The 23,842-nt window shown below is 47.6% G+C and overlaps 3 non-coding genes across 3 annotated transcripts; all 3 read left to right on the top strand.

The window, feature by feature from the left end:
* The first annotated feature begins 10,044 nt into the window (after window positions 1–10,044).
* Window positions 10,045–10,117, top strand: TRNAR-CCU (transfer RNA arginine (anticodon CCU)). The gene has a single exon. It is a non-coding gene; the product is annotated as a tRNA-Arg (tRNA).
* Window positions 10,118–10,342: 225 nt separating this feature from the next.
* TRNAR-CCU (transfer RNA arginine (anticodon CCU)) lies at window positions 10,343–10,415 on the top strand. Its single transcript has one exon. It is a non-coding gene; the product is annotated as a tRNA-Arg (tRNA).
* An 11,408-nt stretch (window positions 10,416–21,823) lies between these two features.
* On the top strand, window positions 21,824–21,896 carry TRNAR-CCU (transfer RNA arginine (anticodon CCU)). Its single transcript has one exon. It is a non-coding gene; the product is annotated as a tRNA-Arg (tRNA).
* The last annotated feature ends 1,946 nt before the right edge of the window (window positions 21,897–23,842 follow it).

The following is a 23,842-nucleotide window of genomic DNA, read 5'->3' as shown; positions in this document are numbered from 1 at the left end:
ACATGCGTCAGCTCAAGTGTAGGTGACGTGTTTTATATCGTGTGTATTTTTTGTGTTTCACGGCAATAAAGAAAAAAAAAAACTAACGGATAAGGCATCGGTCTCCTAAACCGGGGATTGCGGGTTCGAGTCCCGCCGAGGGTAGGTTGTAGATACTGCAGCTGCATTTTTGTTTTCTTGCTAGGTCTACCAACTAGGCCACACTGCTGGTAAAGTGCATGCCAAACACCAGTGAGTGCTGCATGCTCATGACGGGGCGTTTCTGGAATATATGAGGCCGCAATTGTTTCGCAGCAGCACTGAGAGCTCATTTTTATTTGTGGAAGTCGGTAAAAGTTTACTCATCTTGATTCGTTTACTTGTTACAGCTACTGGCGCGTGCAAATCTCCGAGGCATTTATTTATGCGCCAGGTTGTATCGCGCTTTATTTATCTACGCGACCAAAACAATCCATTTCTCCGGACAGTGATTCAAGTCAGGCTCAGCAGACTCCTTCCAGGGTTCGTGGTGTCGTCATATCAAAATATGTGCGGTGCCGTGACTGGATATCTACGTGAAGTTATGCTTGCTTATAGGTTGTTAAATGTGCGTTTCTCTCATGAATATCTGTGCAATGTCACCAAGAAGAAACTCTATAGAGACCTCACTGACATCATGCTTCCCCAGCCATTGTACCGTTTGCCATACCGTGGAGGCCCCGGACAAGACGTCCTTAAAAGAGTTAAAAGAATGCCGGTAATATCTTCAGTCAAAACTTTTTTCTTTAAATTGCTCACTAACACGCTACCCGTTAAGACATGGCTTCATAGCAAAGGCATCTTCATACCCTGGACTACCAATTGTTTTTTATGCAAAACAATAGAGCATGTTTTTCTTGACTGCTGGGGCCCAATATTTCACTGGTATGTTTTACAGCGCACGCTTAAGAAACAGTTACCACTCGATCCATATGGAATAAGGTTCTTGCCGATAGAAACATCACAGGATATACCATATCATTTGATTATGCTTCTGGGCCTGCACTCAATATGGAAAACGAGGATGCAATTTGAACATGCTGATCTTGTCGTGCGTCCTGTTCGCGAGCATTTTGTTGAAAGTGTCGTTTCACTAAGAGAGTGTTACCGAGCACTCCCTTATCCACCAGAATGGATTACCTTGCTTGATGTTTTGGTGTCGCTGAGAGAATTTTAATCCGTGTTTGCCAAAGCCTGGCCGGCTTACACGTTTTATGCACTGTATTTCTAATTTCACTTTCAAATGTCAAAGTCGGCAATAAAGAAAAAAAAAAAGCCCTCGTGGCCTAACGGATAAGGCATCGGTCTCCTAAGCCGGGGATTGCAGGTTCGAGTCCCGCCGAGGATAGCTTGCAGATACTGCTTATGTATATTTTTTTTTTACCAAGTCAACCAACTCGGCCCCACTGCTGGTAAAGTGCATGCCAAACAGCAGTGAGTGCTGCATTCTCATGACGGGGCGTTACTGGAATATATGAGGCCGCAATTGTTTCGCAGCAGCACTGAGAGCTGATTTTTATTTGTGGAAGTAAGTAAAAGTTTACTCAATCGTCTTGCTTTTCCTTGTTACAACTACTGGCGCGTGCACTTCCCCACGTGCCCTCGTGCCGTAAGGGAAATAAATTTCTACGACTTGTTCTTTCCCAAACCGAACCCCAAACGAAAACAGCCAGCAATCTGTGAAATTTCTGGACGCCAACCCTTGACATGGACAATGCTTGCAAAACATACCAGACTCTCGCCACAATGAACAAATTGAATACAGTTGAACGCGCAAACGTTGATAAATCAAGGCCACCCCACTTTGTTATTTTTGACTGGACACGTTCACGTTCAGCATTCCAGTAATCTTTCGAATCCTTGTAGTGTTCCAGCGGCACTCCAAGGTACCTCGCAGGTGTGACAAACCAAGAAACATTTTCGAAAAGGGAAGGTGCGCTGCACCAAACCTTATGCCACAGACCCAAACATTTGTCCCAGTTGGCATCGCTGGCCGTTTGCCTACAAAATCGAGTAGCATCTTTGATTGCTTCTGAAACGCTGTATTGATCTTGACAGAAAACGGCTATGTCGTCAGCATATATATGCCAATATATTTACTTCGCTTTCATAAATTTAAATCCTCGGATTCTTTCATTTTTAATCACCTTTAAGCAAAACGGTTCTATATATATGGCAAATAACAGAGAAGAAAGCGGACATCCTTGTCTTACGGACGATCTTATTTGAATAAAGCTTTCTGTGACTTCCTTATTTACAATAACGTTAGTGAAACAATTTGCATATGACATTTTAACTCTCCTTACTATGATTGAGCCTACATTTACATGATCCAGTATTGAAAATAAAATTTGTTGACTAATCCGGCCATACGCTTTCTCTGGGTCTAGTTGCAACATTGCAAAGTGATCTTCAAACACATCACAGAATTCCAAAATGCTTCTAGCTACGTGAATGTTTGTATATACTTCGCCTTTTAATTCCACATGTCTGCTGTGGCCCAACAATAACTTAAATTACGTTTTGCAACCATTTCGCAGGTCCTTCATGAAGATTTTGTAATCCACATTGGCAAGTGTTATAGGTAGGTATGACTTCACTGGGAGCAATTTGACGGAGTCATTGCTCTTTGGTATCAACACCACGTGCGTCCTTCTAAATGACGGTCGCGTTTCCTCTTTATCACATGCCTCGCTCAAAACATGATGCAATGCCTGCACTACTTCCCCCTTAAAAGCTTTATAAAAAGCTTGTTCCCAATCCATCATGACCAGGCGATTTTCCAGCGGTCAGGTCATCTATAGCAATTTCTATCTCTCACATGCTGATGGACTTCTCCAAGCTTGCTTTCACGGTGTCATCGAGTCCTGGCATCAGTGGAACAAAGTCTTTTTCAAATCCTTCCTCCACTCGCCTTGCGTGGCCTAGCAAGGAGCGAAAATATTCTACTGAAAGGGGGTTTTTACTGTGTTTTAACAGGGATAACAGCCCTCTCGAAGTTGCAAGGCGAACCACACAAGAACACAGCCAGTCTAGGTCTCCACAAGCGAGCTCGAGCAGCGCAGCGGCACTTCGTCGTCCTTATCCTCGTCTTCGTGGTATTCTCGCTTACTTCATCCTTGTCTTCGTATATCCTCGTGTAGTTCACTACAATTTTCCCCGGAGCGAGGAGGAGCCATCCTGGCGACCTATGGTGAGGGCAAGAGGAGCGGATCGTAGTACGTTTTCAGGCGGCTCACGTGCACAGTTTCGCGGCCGCGATGGCGCATGTCCGAAGAGGTAGTGAGTGGCTCCACGATGTAATTAATGGGAGGTTTGACGGACAATGCTGTAGGGACCGTGATACTCGGTTCAAAATTTTGATGACAATCCCGGTGGGGTGCCGGGAACCCAAAGCCAAACAAGTGATCCTACAGGAAAAACGTATGGCGTCTGATCTTTGTCGTGGTGATGCTTTTGGCGGCCTTGAGATTCCGATGTAAAACACCGGGCCAACTGGCGACATTCCTCCGCATGTTTGGCAACGTCTGAAAGGAGAGTACACTCGGAGGAGTCGGGACGATATGGTAAAATAGTGTCCATCGTGGACGACGCCTCACGCCCATAAAGGAGGAAGAAAGGGCTAAATCCAGTAGTGGACTGCGTGGCGGTGTTGTAAGCGTAAGTCACGAAAGGAAGAACAGCGTCCCAGTTAGTCTGATCGGCGGCAACGTACATCGTCAGCATATTTCCGAGAGTACGATTGAAGCGCTCAGTCAGCCCGTTAGTTTGAGGGTGGTAGGCCGTTGTGGTCCGATGTATGATGCGACATTCGGCCAGTAGAGCTTCAACGACGTTGGATAGGAAGACGCGTCCTCGGTCACTCAGCAGCTCTCGCGGTGCGCCGTGGTGAAGAACAAAATGATGTAGTAAGAACAGGGCAACTTCACGGGCAGTAGCGGCGGGTAAAGCGGCGGTCTCGGCATACCGGGTGAGGTGGTCGATGCCGACGATAATCCACCGGTTCCCAGAAACCGTGCAGGGAAGTGGCCCGTAAAGGTCAACGTCAATGCGGTCAAAAGGGCGGGCTGGGCATGGAAGTGGTTGTAAGGGGCCAGAAGCACGAGGTGTGGATGACTTCCGGCGCTGACAGGCGATACAGGAGCGGACGTATTTGCGAATATAACCGTACATGCCGCGCCAATAGTAGCGTTGAGAGATTCTTTGAAACGTCTTGACTACACCAGGATGGGCACACTGAGGGTCGGCATGGAAAGAGGCGCAAATTTCATGTCGTAAATGGCGGGGAATGACGAGAAGCCACCGTCGACCATCAGTCATATAATTGCGGCGGTAGAGAAGACCGTCTCGTAGGGCAAAGTGTGGTGCTTGACGGCGTAAAGCCCGAGAAGGTGCAGCAGCGTTAGAAGTGGACACGATGTCGATAAGAGATGCGAGACACGGGTCTTTGCGCTGCTCCGCAGGCATGTCAGCGATGGTTAGAGAGGAGAGGACGGGATCAGCCGCCGTAGAGCAAGCAGGTTCATTGGAGAGGGGAGAACGAGACAGTGCGTCGGCGTCCATGTGTTTACGGCCAGAGCGATATATAACGCGGATGTCAAATTCCTGTAGGCGGAGAGCCCATCGTGCGAGGCGGCCGGACGGGTCTTTAAGAGAGGACAGCCAACATAACGCGTGGTGGTCCGTGACGACGTCAAACTGGCGACCGTAAAGGTAGGGTCGGAATTTCGTTAATGCCCACACAATTGCCAAACACTCCTTTTCCGTAACTGAGTAGTTGCATTCAGCTTTAGAGAGGACACGACTCGCGTACGCGACGACGTATTCGTGAAAACCGTTTTTCCGTTGTGCCAAGACAGCTCCGAGGCCAACGCCACTCGCATCAGTATGGACCTCGGTGGGTGCTGTCGGGTCGTAGTGGCGAAGGATTGGTGGCGAAGTCAAAAGACGGCGCAATGCGTTGAACGCTTCGTCGCACTCGACCGACCACGCAGTTAAGTCATTGTTTCTTCCGAGTAGTTTCGTCAGGGGTGCAATTATCGAAGCAAAATTCTGCACGAAGCGCCGAAAATAGGAGCATAGACCTATGAAGCTTCGAAGTTGCTTGAGGGAAACCGGCTTAGGAAACTCCGCCACTGCGCGCAGCTTGGCCGGATCAGGGCGAACACCTTCCTTAGAGACGATGTGCCCCAAAATAGTCAACTCCCTGGCACCGAAGTGACACTTCTTGAGATTCAGTTGCAGGCCGGCGTCAGTAAGGCAAACCAAAACTTGCCGCAAGCGCTCTAGGTGCGTAGCGAAGTCGGTGGAAAAGACAACAATGTCGTCCAAGTAGCAGATGCAGATGTGCCACTTGAACTTCCGCAAGATGTTATCCATCATCCTCTTGAATGTGGCGGCCGCAGTGCATAGACCGAAGGGCATTACATTAAATTCATAGAGGCCATCCGGCGTCACAAATGCGGTCTTCTCTCTGTCACAGGCGGCCATTGGTATTTGCCAGTAACCTGAACGTAAATCAAGAGATGAAAAGTACTCGGCACCTTGGAGGCAATCAAGAGCGTCGTCTATACGTGGAAGGGGGTAATTGTCCTTGTGGGTAATTTTGTTGAGGCGCCGGTAGTCTATACAAAAGCGAAACGAGCCATCTTTCTTTTTCACTAGCACCACTGGTGAAGACCAGGGGCTTTGTGATGGACGGATTACACCACGTTGTAGCGTGTCCTCAACTTGCTCATTGATCACGCGACGCTCTGCCGCTGACACACGATAGGGGCGCTGTCGAAAAGGCGAGTTAGAGCCGGTCTGAATGTGATGCGCGACTGTGGAGGTACGGCCGAGAGGTGTGTGGGCGGCGTCGAAGGCGAAGCGAAATGTCTGTAAAAGGGCCACAAGCTGAGTCCGGTAGGTGGAAGGAAGAGCGTCATCGATGGCGGTTCGAAAGAAGTCGTCTGGCAACGAATCAGGCGTCGGATCGGACTGCAGAGCATCAATGTAGTTACTGCGGTAGGTCTCGGAGGCGTCCAGGTCAGAGAGAAGGTGGGCTGGTTGAATAGAACCGGGAGATTCCCCACGTAGCAGAGCAATCGGGCGCGGAGACGGATTGTAGATGAGTAGCTTCGTGAAGCCACCGTGAACATCGAGAACAGCAGATGGCAGCGGCAGGTGCTTGCGGTGGATGAAGGATGCAGACGGCGTAAATAAAACACTAACGTCTGACACAGCAGGACACAAAAGAGGCACAAGGGCACAATCCTCTGGTGCTACGTCGACATCTTCAGCGATGGTGAGCTTTTGAGGACACACTGAACGGTTGTCGTCGGGCAGTGCGTCGCACAGTGCAGAAAATGCTACTTCAGCTCGGGCGCAATCGATCACGGCGTTATGTTTAGACAAGAAGTCCCATCCGAGGATTACGTCGTGGGAACAAGATGACAAAACTACGAATTCGACACTGTACAAAATACCTTCAATGACGACACGCGCTGTACATGCTGCTAAAGGTGCAATACTCTCTTCACTGGCAGTGCGGAGTGACAAACCGTTAAATGACGTCGTAACTTTTCGTAATCGTCGGCAGAGTTGCTCATGAATCACTGACACTGCAGCACCCGTATCGACCAGTGCATATACGGACAGACCATCGACAGAAATCATTATAACGTTCGTGGGCGAAATATGAGGCCTTGAGCTTTTCGCAGAGTACGCAGTTCTTGCCTCAGGAACCGCGGAGCTTAGTTTCCCTCGTCAGCAGGTGGTGGTCGCCGGCGCATTGGTGACAGTGACCGGCGACGCGGAGAAGGAGAACGACGGGTTGTATACGAACGCTGTTCTGTGGCATACGCAGGCGGAGAGTGGGCAGAACGAGGCAGCGGTGGCGAGAAATCAGAAGACGCAGGCTCGGCCATGCGACGACGACATCGACGGGCCACATGTCCAGCGAAACCACAGTAGTAGCAAATAGGACGATTGTCCGAAGTACGCCAAGGGTTGTAATAGCGCGGAGTGGGAGGATGAAGCGGGGCCGTTTTAGGAAGTGGTGCAGGGCGTAGGACAGGCTGCATGGGTGGTGACGGCTCAGGCGGTGACCGCGCAGCCACAGCCGCGTAGGTCAAAGGGGCTGGAACAGCAGGTTGACTATACTGGACTGGTGCTTCGACGTATGTCAAAGGAGCAACAGGAGCTTCAGGAAGCATGGGGAGTGCTTCCGCAACTTGTTGGCGGATGACTTGCTGCAACTTTGGCACTAAAGGAGTGAGAGCGTCAGGACGTTGGCGAACGAGAGATAGTTGACGGGCAACTTCTTCTCGAACGAACTGCTTTATTTGTGGCAGCAAGGTGGACTGGTCTGCTTCAGGTGTTAAAGCTGCAAGCGGCGCCGGGTGTGAGAGCGAAGAGCGAGTGATGTTACGGCGCCTGCGTAATTCATCAAAGTTGTGGCATGCATTGATAACGTCGACGACGGTGGCTGGATTTTTAGCCAGAAGCATCTGGAACGCGTCATCATCAATTCCTTGCATAATGTGATCAATCTTGGTGCTCTCTGACATTGAAGCGTCCACGCGCTTGCACAGGTCTACGACATCTTCAATATAGCTGGTAAAATTCTCACCAAGAAGCTGTGCACGGCCGCGCAGGCGTTGCTCAGCGCGCAATTTGCGCACTGCAGGCCGGCCGAAAATATCGGCAAAGCTAGCTTTGAAAGTAGACCACGATGTGAGATCGGCCTCGTGGTTGCGGAACCATAGGTTTGCAACGTCCGTTAGGTAGAAAAGGACATTATTGAGTTTTTGGTTGTCGTCCCAGTGGTTGTGAATACTGACCCGCTCATATGAGGCCAGCCAATCTTCCACGTCATGGTCGCCGGATCCGCTGAAGATAGGAGGATCACGCTGGCGCAAAGCTCCAGCGCAGAACACGGCGGATGAGGGGCCGGTTGCACTAGGGGTGGAAGCGTCGGTCATTGCTTGTGTCGGGAGTGTGCGGCTGCGGAGCTCCAGGGCGGCAGGAAATGCTCACCTCCACCAAGTGAAAGGGGCTTTTTACTGTGTTTTAACAGGGATAACAGCCCTCTCGAAGTTGCAAGGCGAACCACACAAGAACACAGCCAGTCTAGGTCTCCACAAGCGAGCTCGAGCAGCGCAGCGGCACTTCGTCGTCCTTATCCTCGTCTTCGTGGTATTCTCGTTTACTTCATCCTTGTCTTCGTATATCCTCGTGTAGTTCACTACACTACGAACGCTTGTATCTCCACCTTGTCGCTTGTGACCCCATTGCTGGTATTGACCTCTTTTATTTCATTCTTCATCGCGTACCTTTTTTCCTCTCCTAATGCACGCTTGGTGGGCGCTTTTTGGGAAAATAATCTTTCTGCACGTGCTCGGACGACAGCCCCTTTGTAACTGCGTATATCGATAGCCTCTAGGTGGTTTTTAACCTGTCTTATTTCTTTCATATATTGCCCTGGTTGTGCACTTTCTAAGCTTAACAAAAAGTCAAGCTCTACTTGTAATTCTTTCTCTTTACCCCCTGTTCTCTGTATAAGGAACCCGATCGCTCAATTGCGTGTATTTTAACATCCTCTTTAAAATGTTCCCATGATTGAAGTACTGTTTCAGGTTCCATTTTTAACGAGGTTTTTATGCGTCGCTGCACAGTATCTACAAAACTTTCATCTGTGAGTAGATTGTAGTTAAGCTTTCATAACTCTCAGTTAAATCGCGGCTTCGCTTCTTTGGATCCAATGGTACACATGACCAGGCTATGGACAAAAGTGGAGGACTTCGTTTGGCGCATTTATTTTTACGACAAATAGTATCCAGATTTATGTTCTTACAGACACAAACCAACCCTTTTTTGCATACGGTTTTTCAAGTTAGACTGAGCCCAGATTTACTCGAACTTTTGGTGTCCTGTAGCAATTTTAAACACAGAAGACTGAGTGTTTGTTTGCCCGAGGTTGTGTCTTCCTTTACCATATTAAAAGTGAGATTATCAATGGAACACCTAAGCACTGTAACCCAAAAGCAACTGCATCAGGACCTGCTTGATGTAATGATGACAATGCCGTTGTATCGATCATTACACTGTGGAGGTGAAGGTAAGACGTCCTAAAATGATTTAAAAAGATGCCAGTACGGTCGTCAGCAAAAAGTGCTTTCTCTCTATTACACAGTGGTACATTCCTTGTTAAACCGTGGTTGAGAGAAAAATGCGTCTTTGTCCTGTGGTCGGTGAACTGCTTGATTTGCCATAAGCCAGAAACCAGAGACCATATTTTTCTTGACTGCTGGAATGCAGTCATTCTGTGAGATATCCTACAGAGGACTTTAAAAAGGACTTGCCAATTACACCATATGGTATACAGTTCCTGCCGGGCCATAATCAAGGGAGTGTGTCATATGAATTATTCATGTTGCTTTGCCTTCACAGTGTATGAAAAACGAGAATGGCTGTGAGACACGCGGACGTGGATGCTCGCTCCGCGAGGGAGTATTTCATTGAATGTGTCAGCAACCTGACCGCCACCTAATACCCAAAGGGAGAAACCTGAATGGATGCCAGTTTTGAGTGATCTGGCTAACCTAAAGCGTTTTTGAAACTTTGTGAACCCTTAGTTTTGCTAGAGCTGTTTGTGGTATTATACATTGACTTTGTCCCACTTTAAATTTCATTGTTAACAAGAAATAATGAAATAAAATCCCTCGTGGCCTAACGGATAAGGATTCGGTCACCTAAACTGGGGATTGCGGGTTTGAGGCCCGCGGAGGGTAGGTTACAGATACTGCTGCTGCTTTTTTTTTTTTTTTTTGCCAGCTCGACCAACTCGGCCACACTACTGGTAAAGTGAATGCCAAACACCAGTGATAACTGCATGCTCATGACGGGGCGTTTCTGGAATATATGAGGACGCAATTGTTTCGCAGTAGCACTGAGAGGTCATTTTATTTCTGGAAGTCAGTAAACGTTTACTCATCTTGCTTCGTTTACTTGTTACAAATACTGGCGTGTGCACTTCCCCGACGTGCCCTTGTGGCCTAACGGATAAGGCATCGGTCTCCTAAACCGGGGATTGCGGTTTCGAGTCCCGCCGAGGGTAGGTTGCAGATACTGCTGCTGCATTTTTGTTTTCTTGCTAGGTCTACAAACTAGGCCACACTGCTGGTAAATGCATGCTCATGACGGGGTGTTTGTGGAATATATGAGGCCGCAATTGTTTCGCAGCAGCATTGAGAGCTCATTTTATTTGTGGAAGTCAGTAAACGTTTACTCATCTTGCTTCGTTTACTTGTTACAACTACTGGCGCGTGCACGTCCCCGACGGGCCCTCGTGGCCTAGCGGATAAGGCATCGGTCTCCTAAACCGGGGATTGCGGGTTCGAGTCCCGCCGAGGGTAGGTTGTAGATACTGCTGCTGCATTTTTGTTTTCTTGCTAGGTCTACCAACTAGGCCACACTGCTGGTAAATGCATGCCAAACACCAGTGAGTGCTGCATGCTCATGAAGGGGCGTTTCTGGAATATATGAGGCCGCAATCGTTTCGTAGCAGCACTGAGAGCTCATTTTTATTTGTGGAAGTCAGTAAAAGTTGACCCTATCTTGTTGTTTCCTTTCCTTGTTGCAACTACTGGCGCTTGCACTTCCCGCACGTGCCTTCGTGGCCTAAAATTCCACTTCCGGCCACCACTGTGAACGGACGTGTTATGTGCTTCGTCGGAGCGGTGCTAGCGGCTCAGCCGAGCCGCGGAAATGGGATTGCTGCTGAAGGTAATGACGCCGGCTACAAAGTTATTCTGCCTCACTTCCCAACAGGTCGTATTGTTTTTAATACTGTATTTTTGCACGGCTACGTTCGAGCGCGGCTGTATATGGTTGTGGACTACAGGGATGTCCTTATCCTTTTGGAATTTCTTCCCGAGGTTGTGGCCTTGGGAGCATTGCAAATGAATCATGTGTGGGCAGTCACTTTTAGGAACCTAGAAGCTGTGAAGAAATTTCTTGCTGCCGGGAGCCTGAGTGTTAAGGAGCACCGGTGTGTCGTGATTGATTCCAACAAGCAAGAGGTTCATGTTAACCCTTTAACTGGCAAGATCAGATAGAGCGATGCTATAATTTTTTCCTTAGTTTGTATTCGTTTCTATTAGTCTAAATGCACCGTCTTTGCCAAAAGTAACCAGGCTGCTCCGAAGGCTTGCGGAGCAAGCACGCGGCCGTGTGGCGGCGTTGCGCTCGCTGTGGCTTATCGGTGCTCGTCAGCTCCGAGGGTACAACAGCTGACGTAACTTCGCAGCCTCACTCTCGCCCGTTGGATGATAAAAACTAGGCGCGTATGATGTGCGGGTTGCGCTTTCACTCGTGCGAAGCCTGGTTTTGCCCAGCGAGGGCGCTCAGTAGAGTGACGGGGCTATCGCTCTTCTCGGCAACTGCGGAAAACAGAAAAGCAGGTTATAGTAGACACAGCGAGCTCTTGCTCGTTTCTAGGACGATGTGCTAGGTTTGCCAGACAGTGTCCCCCTGAAATTAGGATTCCGCGAACGAGGAAGCAATCATGTGCATAGAATGGGTAAGCGTGAGGTAAGTTTCATTTTAGTTCTTTACTTAAACCAAAACTTACCTACAAGCAAATGCAAATATTTGTTAGAATCAATCATTGCACTTATTTTTAAACAGCCTCCCCAAGGGGCTAACACAATTTTGCGAGCCTATAAGAGAGATAAGGCGGCTTGAAAGGGTTCACAAGCTTTCCCATATCTTTGTACCAGAGTTACGACCCGTAATGTGGCACTACGCAAAGCACCTTGGAGAAAGCATATTGAAATTTTGAGGTGCGTTATCATTTTTTATTGCACAGACGCATCAAACATGCAGGAAAGCGCAATACTGCTAGTGCGTTTCAGCAACGGATTGCAGAACACAAGCACGTATAATTATATAGTGAAAAACGCGACATAATTTCAGCTTTAGGCAAGTTGCCGAGAAGAGCGAATAGCCCCGTAGCTATTCTGAGCGCCCTCGCTAGGCACAACCAAGCTTCGCACACGCGAAACCGCAGTCGGCACGTCATACTCGCCTAGTTTTTATCATCCAACGGACGAGAGTGAGGTGCGAAGTTACGTCAGCTCTTGTACCCTCGGAGCTGACGAGCACCGATATGCCACAGCGAGCGCAACGCCGCCACACGGCCGCGCGCTTGCTCCGTTAGCCTTCGGAGCCGCCTGGTTACTTTTGGCAAAGACGGTACATCCTAAAAAATGGGAATGCGTTTGAACAAGGATTTAAAAAAATACAGAACGTCAACAATTCTGTTGATCTGCCAAGAGAGGAAGTACAAAGCTGGCAAACTGACATGCGTCAGTCATGTCCTACTTGATGTGGAATTGAAAAAAAAACAGTTGGTTGCCGCTTTTCAGGCACAAAAAGACGTCACATTTGGTGCACTTGAAGCCTGACACACCTTTATGGCAGAGAGCACAGCGCCATCTGACCTGCTGTGTTGACGGCGACTTCCATAAAACAGCGTTGTTTCCATGGTCACAAGAAGATAAGTACGTTACTTGCCGGCAAAAGAAAACATAAACTTGAGGTGATGAAAAGCTAATGTTCCGCGGTGCTCATTTCCCCTTTATATGAACATGAGTACTCAGATTCCCGCCATAAATCCTTCCCTACAAAAAAAAAAAAAAAAAAAAAAAAAAAGTGACCTTGAGGAGCTCACATACAAGCGGCAACGCAGAGCTAATTCTAAACAGTTTTCTGTGTACCTTTACGCTTCCTGTATCACGTTCAAACCAATTGTGGATATAAAAACAAACAGCCGACTGCACATCATTGACGCTAAATTTGTACCTTATTCTGGCAGCTCAACAATTTTGTAGACTATGTATTTTGTCCTGCACAGCCGCTTCTGTTGCAAAATATGTTACACTATTCTGCAAGGGCCACGTTCAGAGACGCCTCTGCAAAGAAATAAAATTGTCGCCATCCTTATCTTCGAATATCGGTTGCTGCTGAGGCCAGAACTCTGCCAACGTGTAGCGCGCGCGTAGAAGACGACGACGGCACTTTTATGTTGAACACGGTCATTACGGGCCATCTATTGACGACTGATACAACTTTATTTCCGGGCCTACTTCATAAAAAGGCTAAATGTAGATGAACACGTTCTAAATTTTAGGGAGAGGCGTTTTGTGGCTGCCTATAGTGGGTCAACAATATTGTTGATCTGCTGAGTAAGGGGTTAAAGTGCACTGAATTCTTCACAACCTGACTGATGAAGACGTGCGTGCCGCCGTCCTTCCGTGCGGCGAGGTGACCGAGCTCTCGAAGGAGCGCTGGCGTGTGCACGGCGTAACGGAAAAAGGGTCAACGACCCGTGTACTAAGCCTGAATCTGAAATCAAATGTGACAGTTGAAGACATACCCAACCAACTGCGGATTGCCGGTGAACCTGCACTTTTGGTTGTAGCTGGGAGGCCCCCGCTCTGCCTCCGCTGTCAAGGGAAAGGCCACATTCGCCGAGACTGTCGGGTACCTCGGTGCTCGCGCTGTCACCGGTTTGATCACGATGAAAGTGATTGTGTACCTACGTGTGCAATCAAGACAGGACCAGGAAGGAATATCGATATGGCTGAACACATCATGGACGAAGTAGAGACTGAGGAAGCATCAAGGGCAGCTGGAGGCAAAGCAGCAACCGTCGAGAAGAGCACGCAGCCTTTAAGTGGTGGGCTTAGCGGTACAAGTACAGCCGAGGCACCTGAAGCGCCGCAACACGTCTCGTCTCCGCGGAAAAGACGAGTCCAGAGAAGCAGCCGCCTACAGGCTGCTAGCACACATGACGAACCTCACATCGGACAATACCCTAATGATGTCTCATTGGAAGAAGCTGCTGTCTCAGCCGCAAAACGCGCTTACCTCGAAACCGTGCAAGATAACCGACTAGATGATGAGGCACCCGCGGAGGAGCCGCCTACCAAGGTGGTATAAATGATGCGACGGTAACCATTCAGGCCAAGACCAAATATTTCACCAGATATAAGACCAGCTGTAGAGGCGCCTGAATAGCGCTTCTACAGCTGTAATGCGCTACCGTCGGTTTCCAGATCAACGTGCCATGGTCGCGACGATATATCATGGAAGGGAACTGTTAGTTTGACCGTCAAACTTTTGCCATGGACTGTGAAAGTGCGAGTGACTGTTGCGAGGCGATGCGCTTTGCGATACTCCAACGCACGGAGCCCCCTTCAGCGTCACGGTACCCTGAGGTGAGCACTGTGCGAGCAGTGGGTGCCTTTAAAAATGAAGAACAATTCAATTGCCACTACGCGTATCCACGCTGAACGTGCGTGGACTGGCGGCGAGGAAACGCCAGTGTCAGCTCAACTGCCTCTTTTTAGGAAATGAATTGGATATAATCGCATTGCTAGAAACTAAGATTGAGAGCGAGGAACACACAGATCGCATGGTTGAAACTTTTCGGTCTCGATAGAATGTCTGCGTCACGCGGTTGGAAAGTCCGGAGGTTGCGCGTTGTTTTTTAGAAATAACCTTGGGAATTGTGAATGAAACCATTGTTGCATCCGCATAGGGTCGGTTGCTGGTTGTCGATTTTACCCTTTCTGGATGCTCTTGGAGAGTGATTTGTGTGTATGCCCCTAACAATTATAAGGAGCGTGTTGCGTTTTTTGAAAAGGTCAAAGTGTTTTTGAACAGCGAGAGAAGTGTCGTTTTGATGGGTGATTTTAACTGTGTTTGCATGTCAGAGGATCGAGTGCCGATCACCCCTGTGCGTGATCAGAGTGCGCAGTATCTCGATGCAGTAATTCAAGATCACGACATGGAAGATCTTGGCTGGGTGGTGTTTCAAGGCTCGCATTCATGCTGAAGATAAATGTCTCCACAACGAAGCTTATTTGTTTCCACAATCCCTTGAAGAAAGCCAGCTTAAATATTCCACTACAGATTCACCCTTCTTCTTGCTCTCCGTGCAGCTGTTCGTCTGTTTATGTGTCTTGTGTACAATACCCGGCTGTCTTCTTTGACAGTGACTTCGCCTGGAATTCCCATTTGGCTTACCTATGCTCAAGACTTCGTGCAGTTTCAGGAAATTTATACAATATTAGGTATTACATGCCACTGTCCGTTCGTAAAATGATTTTACATTTCTTGGGTTATAGCATACTCCGTTATGGCATTACGGTGTTTGGTCACTGCGTGCTTCGAAGGGAAGATAGAATAAATTGTATCCTTCGAAATATTTAGAAACTTATTAGCTATGATGTAGGATTACCTGCCGGGACTAACCTTTTCAAACGCTTAAGATGCTTAAATTTTCGTTCCCTTCTTTACAGAAACGGTCATCCTCAGGTATTTCTGGTCAGTATAAAGTGGAATATGTTCCTTCACGTTGTCTCCGGCCTAAATACCGTTACCAGGTGCCTCGCAGCTCCACCAGATACGGCCAGCGCACTCGCAGTTTCTACATACCATCATGCCTCAATCAACTGCCACCAAGTGTCTTTCGCGTAAAAACAAAGTTTAAATTAAAATAAATCCTTCGTCGTATTAACCTTCAATACTTTAGTCTCCGACCTTTTTTAAAGTTCATCTTTGTCCTACATAACTGCATAAATACACAACTAAGCTAAGTAAGCAAAGCACGAAGAATGTTTTGTCGTCCTGGGGTCCTATTCTCGACACACATGGCCACCGTTCGGCGCCATTTTGTTTCTCTGATTGGTTCCAAGAACAGTCACGTGTTTCAAATTTGTGGCGCGAAATTTCGGTGTGTCGAAATGGCTTTTTGCGGTGACGTAAAAATGACGTGAGCGTGAAAACAGATTTTTTAGCAGCGGCATTCATGATGTCTGGATGGTATTTAAAGTAATTGTGGAGGGAAAACAGAGGTATATATGATTGAAAGGGAAGCACTTACGCTTGTATTACGAATTGGCTGAAATGAACTGCCCACTGAGAAGAGCCGACTCCTTGAAATCTGATTGGCTGACGTCATCATTAAATGCTTCATGCATAAACATTTAATGATGACGTCAAAATGACGTTTCATTACGTAAAGGATGTTCTGCCACTGCTGTAAATGACCAAAGATGGGCGCCGCATTTCGAACCACTTGAGGCGGCCGCGAAAATAACATGGCGAACTCGACGTGCAGTGAAGGCGGCTGTTAGCTCACCGCAGTTTGGCAGACAGTTTAGTGGGCGGTGAAGTAAGCTGACACTTCTTTTTGTAATTGCATAAAGTACTGAAACGACGTTATAAGGGAACTTTTCAGTTTCGTCATCTTTGAGAGGAATAATATGAAGACGCAGATTTACAGCCGCACGAGGGTCGTACCTACCCTCCCGTTGCAATGCTTTGCTCTCATAGAGAAACCATCGATCCGCGCCGTCGTTGCAAAGCGCAGCATTGCGGCCCGCTAACTCAAGCGGTTGGTCTGCGCGAGACGAGGCATTTCAGAGAGCAACAGAAGGGAAAGCTGGGCGAGTTGTAGGTTGTTCATGGTGGTTTAGTGGGTGCTCTTTAACACAGAGACAAAGAAAAGAAGTGGAATAAAAGCGCCAGTCCCGTGTTTTCTTCTCTTTGTCTCTGTGTTAAACAGCGCCCACCAAACCATCATGTATTTCAGAGAGCATCGCGATGCTTTCTAATTATGTGTCCAGTCGGTTCGTGAGTACAACCTGGTTCGATGGCAGTGCAAGAATTTCGCGCGACTGGCAGCGAGGGACCACAAAGACTGTCTTAAATGTCGGCCCTAAACATTGCTATGCTAATGAATTGAGCAGCCTTTGCACGATGGAAAAAGCAAGCAAAAATACTCACAGTTTCTATTTTAATAAAGGAATGTATGTTCCATGTACATGGCACATGTTTGCTTGCCACATGTGATGTGTTTCATATATTAAGTTTTGTTTTAGTGTGCATGCGGGCTCATCATTTGCTTATACTTTAGAAGAAAAAGAAAAGTACTCCGGAGCACGTTATGACGGTACGCTCTAATAATATGATTTAGTTGAGGGGCATTCTGTGTTGACTGCTGTTTTTAATACAGCCGGAAAATAATCACCCTTTATTGATTTGCATTTTATCGTTTCGACAGTAAGGAATACGCGCGCGCGGCGCCGTCCTATTTTCATACTACGATTTCCTCAGCCATCTTTCGTTTTCATTCTCCGTTTATCCTCCTCTGCACGTGTGCGGTAGCACGGGGAATCGCCTAATTAACCTTCCTGCTATTCCGTTCTTCTGTTTTTTTCTTTTTTTTCGGACGTCTTTCGCGTTTCGCAAGAGCCTTTAGCACGCCAGCGTATGAAAATTTAACCGACTAGGTGTAAGGCCCAGATATGCTCCAATTAACTAATAAACGTTTCCACCACCACCTTGCACTTCGTGTGTGTGTGTGTGGAAGACTCTTTCTATCGCTCTGTCTCCCTCTAGCGGTCTCTCTGCGCTGCTTTCTGCGCTCTAAATAACTCATGCCGACATAAGATGTTAAAAACTTAAGCAGACTTGGTTACCTGACGGTAGCTGGTTATAACGCGGCTTTTCGAAATAGGTGGGTGGCACAGACAGTACCTAACAGTAATTGATACTTTGTGACTTCGAGCGTTGTCCTCAGACATGGACAATGCCGGCTGCCGGTTCCTTCTGTCGATTCCTTCTGCTCCTTAAATGTTATAGCTACTTTCTGCTCCCATTTTGCACCACTGCGAATATTCCGTTGCCGTCCTTGCTCTTCAGCAGAAACTCGCGCAGCCTTTCCGTGCGTAGCTGATGCCGAATGTTCGACCGCAAGTATGTCATGACACACTGATACCGCAACGCCACCACATACTTCACTCGCCTCACTGCAACCCGAGGCTTCCGAATCGCGGAATGCACCGCAGCGGCACGGCTGCTGCAGGAACATTGTCGTTTTTCATATTTGGCGCCAATATATAGTAGCAGACAACAGCGCGCTTTTTCTGTCACTTTATTTCTCTTTTTCTTCAGAATGCGTAACCCGATTGTGTGCCTACGTAACCTGGCACCGTCCTACTGTACACGTCACGCGTACGTCACAATTTGAACAAAATGGCGAATTGTCGAGAATAGGGCCCCTGTACTCTGCTGATATTTGAATATATCATGTTCCCTTTATTTGTTTCATTTTGAATTGTTACTGCTGTCAAAAATTATTTTTTTTTCTTGCCTTCGTTACTGTTTACTAGAAGTGCTACTTTACATTTCATTTTAGCTCAGGTTACGTGGCTTATTTTTTTTTTTCTCTTCAATGCTGTCAGTTCTTTTCTTGCATGTTCCTGCTTAATTTATTTCAATGTATACTGTAGTTTTCAGATATTATAGTTTGCTACCGCTGCCTGTCGGCCCGCCCTTCAAGCCCACTGTGACTTTGGCAGGCCAATGATGTCACGCTGTTAAAACTCTGTATAAAGTTTATTTTTATTTATATTTATTATTTATCCATGTTTTACGCACTTCCAACGCAGTAGCAATGCAAGACTAGATAGAGTATACGCAAGCATAGGATTCGTGACAATGTGTTCCAAACAAGAAGTAAAACACGTTTCTTTCAGCGATCATAGCCTTGCAATTGTAAGCTTTGGGAATAAACATAATAGGACTCGTTTCAACTGGAAACTTTGGAAATCCAATGCAAAATTGCTGGAGGATGAATCCTTCGTTGAACAAATTATAGACGTAACCAAAATGCCTTGCGTCCAATCAGCAAGCACCGCAGATCAGTGGAAAAGTTTTAAGAACGCAGCCAAGATGAAAGCGATAGAACGAGAAACTATCCTTCACTGTCAAGGTGAAAAGAAACGAATCGAAGAATTGGAGTGCCAATTAGATTTTTTGACATGTGTGGAAACAGTAGTGCCTGGTGTGTACATAAAAGAAATCCGAGAAGTTAAAAGCCAGCTACAAGCTCTGCTGGCAGATTAGTACGGAGCGGCTGTGATAAGGGCGCGCGCCGAAAAGCTGTGGGCGGGTGAAATGCCGAATAAGCGTGCATTGTGTGTTGAAAGAAGATATGCAGCACAAAATGAAATCCAACAGATCCACTGCCGAAACAGAATAACGACCGACCGCGAATAAATCGAGCAAGCGTTTGTTGAGCATTACAAAAGACTGATAGGGAATGACAGAATCGAAAAGGGTAGTCTGCGGAACGAATTTTTGCACCTCATGCCTCGATTAGACGAAGAAAAGCGTGCGCGCTTAGAACAGCCTATTAGTTTAGAGGATGTTCAGAAGGCTACCGAGGATCTGCCACTTGGGAAAACACCAGGACCTGATGGGTTAGGCGCTGCTTTCTATAAAACATTCAGAGAAGAAGTCAGCCCGCTGTTATATGATATGATTGCAGAAGCATACAGTGTAAAACAAACGCCACCTTGCTTTTCTACTGCTCACATTGTACTTATCCCCAAAACAGGTTACCGAGAAAGAATGCTGTCTGTGGGAGCTTATCGCCCGATAACTCTCACAAATGTTGACTACAAGATTTATATGAAAATTCTAGGCAAACGTTTACAGAGTGTCATCACGAAGCTAGTTGGACCGCACCAAACGTACGGAGTGAAAGGGCGTACCATTTGCACAAATGTTCACATCGCTTGTAGTATACTTGAGTGCTGTGATGCCTTCGGTGGCCAAGTTGCAATGGTACAGCTAGACCTGTTGAAGGCATTTGATCGCGTGGCGCACGATGTCCTGTACTCAGTTTTGGCACAGGTAAATGTGGGCAGTATAATACAAGACGGGCTTAAATGGTTTACAACAGCTGTACAGTTCAAATAATAGTCAATAAGAACCTGAGTGAACCCTTTCCTCTGCGGTCCTCCGTACGGCAGGGATGCCCATTTTCACTATTGCTTTATGCACTTTACCTTGAGCCCTTCTGTTTAAGTCTCTTTAACAACGACCGAATCAATGGCTTCAGGTTTCAGTCATCTAACGTTAAAATTCTTGCGTATGCAGACGACATTGCTGTATTTAGCAGGGACCGCGAGAGTGTTCAAGAAAGTGTTGACGTCGCCAAGCGGTTTTGCCAGCAAACAGGGGCTGATATTAATTGGGAAAAGAGTGTCGGCTTTTGGCACGGAAGCTGGGGAATTACTCCGCCGCTGTTCGCGAACCTGCAGGGTACAAACATGCCATCGAACTACTTTGGTGTGCACTATAACAAGAGCGCAGATTACTGGAACGAGGTGACGCCAGCAGTGAGCGAGAAAGCAAGGGCATGGCAAGGACGAGACTTGTCGATGTTTGCGAGAGCAACAGTATTGTTGGAATCATTTTGTTAGTGGTAAAAACACGGACACAAAGAACACGATACAAAAGGGACACCCGCTTACAAACTAGCCCAACTTGAAGTTTTAACGAAGCAACAGTATGCAACATTTTTTTAATTGCCAAAGTGTGGTATGTTTTGCAATTTCTGTCTATGTCGAGTGTAAATGTGCAAAAAATGCATAGGGTGTTTGCTGTGTTTATTTGGAATTCAAGTTCGGAGAGGATCAGAAGAACCAATTTGTTTCGAACAGTTCAAGATGGCGGTCTGGGTCTCGTGCATTTGTTTGTCCGCCAGGTTGTGTCCCGATTTATGTTTATGAGGAATCAGAAAGACTCCTTCCTGCACTCAATGATGCAAGTAGGTCTGAGCAGGGCTCTTCCGTATTTTATAGTGTCCACTGTGAGATCGTCGACTTGTGGCGTTAGAGGTTATTTGAAAAAAGTTGTTGACTCGGTGCAATTTCTCAAGGTTCGGTTTTTGCAAGAGTATCTCAGCACTGTAATGAAGAAAAAACTGTACAAACATATTATAGATGTACTCATGTCAGTGCCTCTGTATTGTATAAATAACTCTGGAGGTCTAGGACAGGATGTTCTTAAAATAACTAAAAGGATGCCAGTCAAAACAAGTACAAAAACATTCTTTTTCAAACTGCACACGGGCACCTTGCCGGTTAAGACATGGCTATCTGACAAATGCATTTTTGTGACATGGACAACAAACTGCTTGCTGTGCAAGAAACCAGAAACCGTTGAACATGTGTCCATTGAATGTTGGGACCCGATCTTCTATTGGGACTTTTTGCAAAGTACATTAAAAAACGAACTACCCTTAACACCGATTGGAATTCGCTATTCAGCAGCAGACAGAGACGACACAGGTGTCCCTCACAACATGTTTATGCTCCTCGGCCTCCATAGATTATGGAAAGCTCGAATGGCGGTCCGAATGCAGATGTAAACGTCCGATCTACAAAGGAAAACTTAATGGAAAGTGTATGTTAAATACGAGATGTGTTCCGGGCGCAGAGAGACCCACCCGCATGGATGAATGTGCTTGATGAATGTATTCAACTCAAGCCCTTTTAACATGTGACCGGCCGCAGCATCCCGGGTGCTTTTAACAATGTATCGACCTTGTCTCAATAAAAAAAAAAAAAAAAAAAGCCTTCGCGGCCTAATGGGTAAGGCATCTGTCTCCTAAATCGGGGATTGCGGGTTCGAGTACCGCCGAGGGTAGGTTGCAGGTACTGCTACTGATTTATTTTTCCCAGGTCAACCAACTCGGCCACACTGCTGGTAATGTGCATGCCAAACATCAGTGATAGTGGCATGCTCACGACGGTGCGTTGATGGGATATATGAGGCCGTAATTTATTCGCAGCAGCTCTGAGAGCTGATTTTTATTTGTGGAAGTCAGTAAAAGTTTACTCAATCATCTTGCTTCTTTTCCTTGTTATGACTACTGGCGCGTGCAAATCCCCCACGTGCCCTCGTGGCCTAACGGATAAGGCATCTGTCTCCTAAACCGGGGATTGCGGGTTCGAGTCCCGCCGAGGGTAGGTTGCAGATACTGCTGCTGCATTTTTGTTTTCTTGCTAGGTCTACCAACTAGGCCACACTGCTGGTAAATGCATGCCAAACACCAGTGATTGCTGCACGCTCATGACGGGGCGTTTCTGGAATATATGTGGCCGCAATTGTTTCGCAGCAGCACTGAGAGCTCATTTTTATTTGTGGAAGTCAGTAAAAGTTTAGTCAATCGTCTTGCTTCTTTTCCTTGTTGCAACTATACTGGCGCGTGCACTTTCCCCCACATGCCCTCGTGGCCTAACGGATAAGGATTCTGCTTCCGGCCACGGCAGTGAACGGACGCAGGATGCAGGGCTCCTCAGGAGCGGCTTCAGCGGCCATGTCAGGCCGCGGTAACAGGACTGCTGAACAGGACAACACTTACCAGGTCGTTTTGCCTGCACTTCCAACAGGTCGGTTTGTTTTGAATACCGTTTTTTTGCACGCCGATATCAGGGCCCGCCCGTACCGGATGGAAGATTTCCGGGATGCTTTAGCACAACACTCGCTAATCCCCGATGTTATCGCTATAGGGGCGTATCGGATGAGCCACGTCTGGGCCGTCACTCTCAAGGATACTGAAGCCGTGAACAAGATTGTCAGTGTAGGTGAGCTGTCCGTGAAAAACGGTCGCTGCTTGGTGATTGACCCGGCGAACCAGGACGTGCGACTCAAGCTTCACTGGCTACTACACAACGTGCCAGACGAAGATGTTCGTGCTGCATTTGCGCCGTACGGAAAGGTGTCAGAAGTTTCCCGGGAGCGTTGGCGTGTTAAAGGTATGCTAGAAAAGGGCTCTACAACTAGACTCGTGACGCTGAAGCTGAGAGCTTGCATGAAGCTCGACGACCTGCCGCATCAGTTGAATGTTAGCGGTGAGCTCGCGCTTGTCATTGTGCAAGGCAGACCCCCGTTGTGCCTACGCTGCCGGGGTACAGGTCACATCCGCAAAGAGTGCCGTGTTCCTCGCTGCGGAACCTGTCGACGGTTCGGGCATGAAGACAGCCAGTGTGCACGAACCTACGCTAGCATTGCCGGACCTGGGACCAGCGAAGACTCGTCCGAGTTAATTATGGACGAGGCGGATGCGGAGGAGGCTGCTGACATTAGAGGTCAGTCAACGAAACAGGACGCGCCTTCCATGACGGTTTTAACAAAGAATAAGGTGACGGTCTCAAATGAAAAGAATGAAACTCGGCATGTCTTGAACGTTCCATCCCAGGACCATGAAAGCGCGTCAAAGGAAGCGTCAGAAGACGTAACCAACTTTTCCGACGCTGAGGAGCATCTCAGTACTGAGCCTTCCTGTACTGATGCCATGGAGGTTGGGCCGGAGACAGCAGCCTTAATTGCCGCGAAACGTCCGCATGAGGAAAGCGTCGAGGAGACTCAGCTGCCAGGCGGTGTTTGTGGTGAGCCGCCGCCGAAAACTTCTGGCATCCGAAGAGCCATGTTAAGACCGAAGCCGAACTTCTCGGCCGACACGCGGCAGGCGGGGAAACCGCCTCCGTAGTTTTTGTGGTATCCTGAACGATCTGTGGGTCGGCTGCTTACCGACCAGCGTCAGGAACCTTCTGCAACCAAGTGGTGCGTGTGTGAGCAAAAATGAAACAATGTGCTTGGACTTCGTTTGAATGCATCCCGACATTCTGCTGGGAGGACATTACATGCATACATACGCCGCTGTTCGTCAGAAGCGGAGGCCACGCAACCATGAAGGTAGGCACCATGCGGGTACGGGCGTCTCTCTCTAATACATGACTCTCAAGCTTAATTCGCCGTTACATGTAGCTACTTTGAATGTCAGAGGACTGGGAGCGAGAAGGCGGCAATGCCAGCTCAGTCGCCTCCTTTTGGATAATGATAAAGATATTGCAGCTGTGCAAGAGTCAAAGATTGAGAGCCAAGAAAGCACTGACCGTATGGTGGCTTCTTT

This window comes from Amblyomma maculatum, chromosome 1 (genome assembly GCF_055883805.1).
Source record: "Amblyomma maculatum isolate TAMU_Amacu chromosome 1, ASM5588380v1, whole genome shotgun sequence".
NCBI lineage: Eukaryota > Metazoa > Arthropoda > Arachnida > Ixodida > Ixodidae > Amblyomma > Amblyomma maculatum.
The sequence above is the reverse complement of the archived record's forward strand: the minus strand, read 5'-3'. Positions and strand labels throughout refer to the sequence as shown.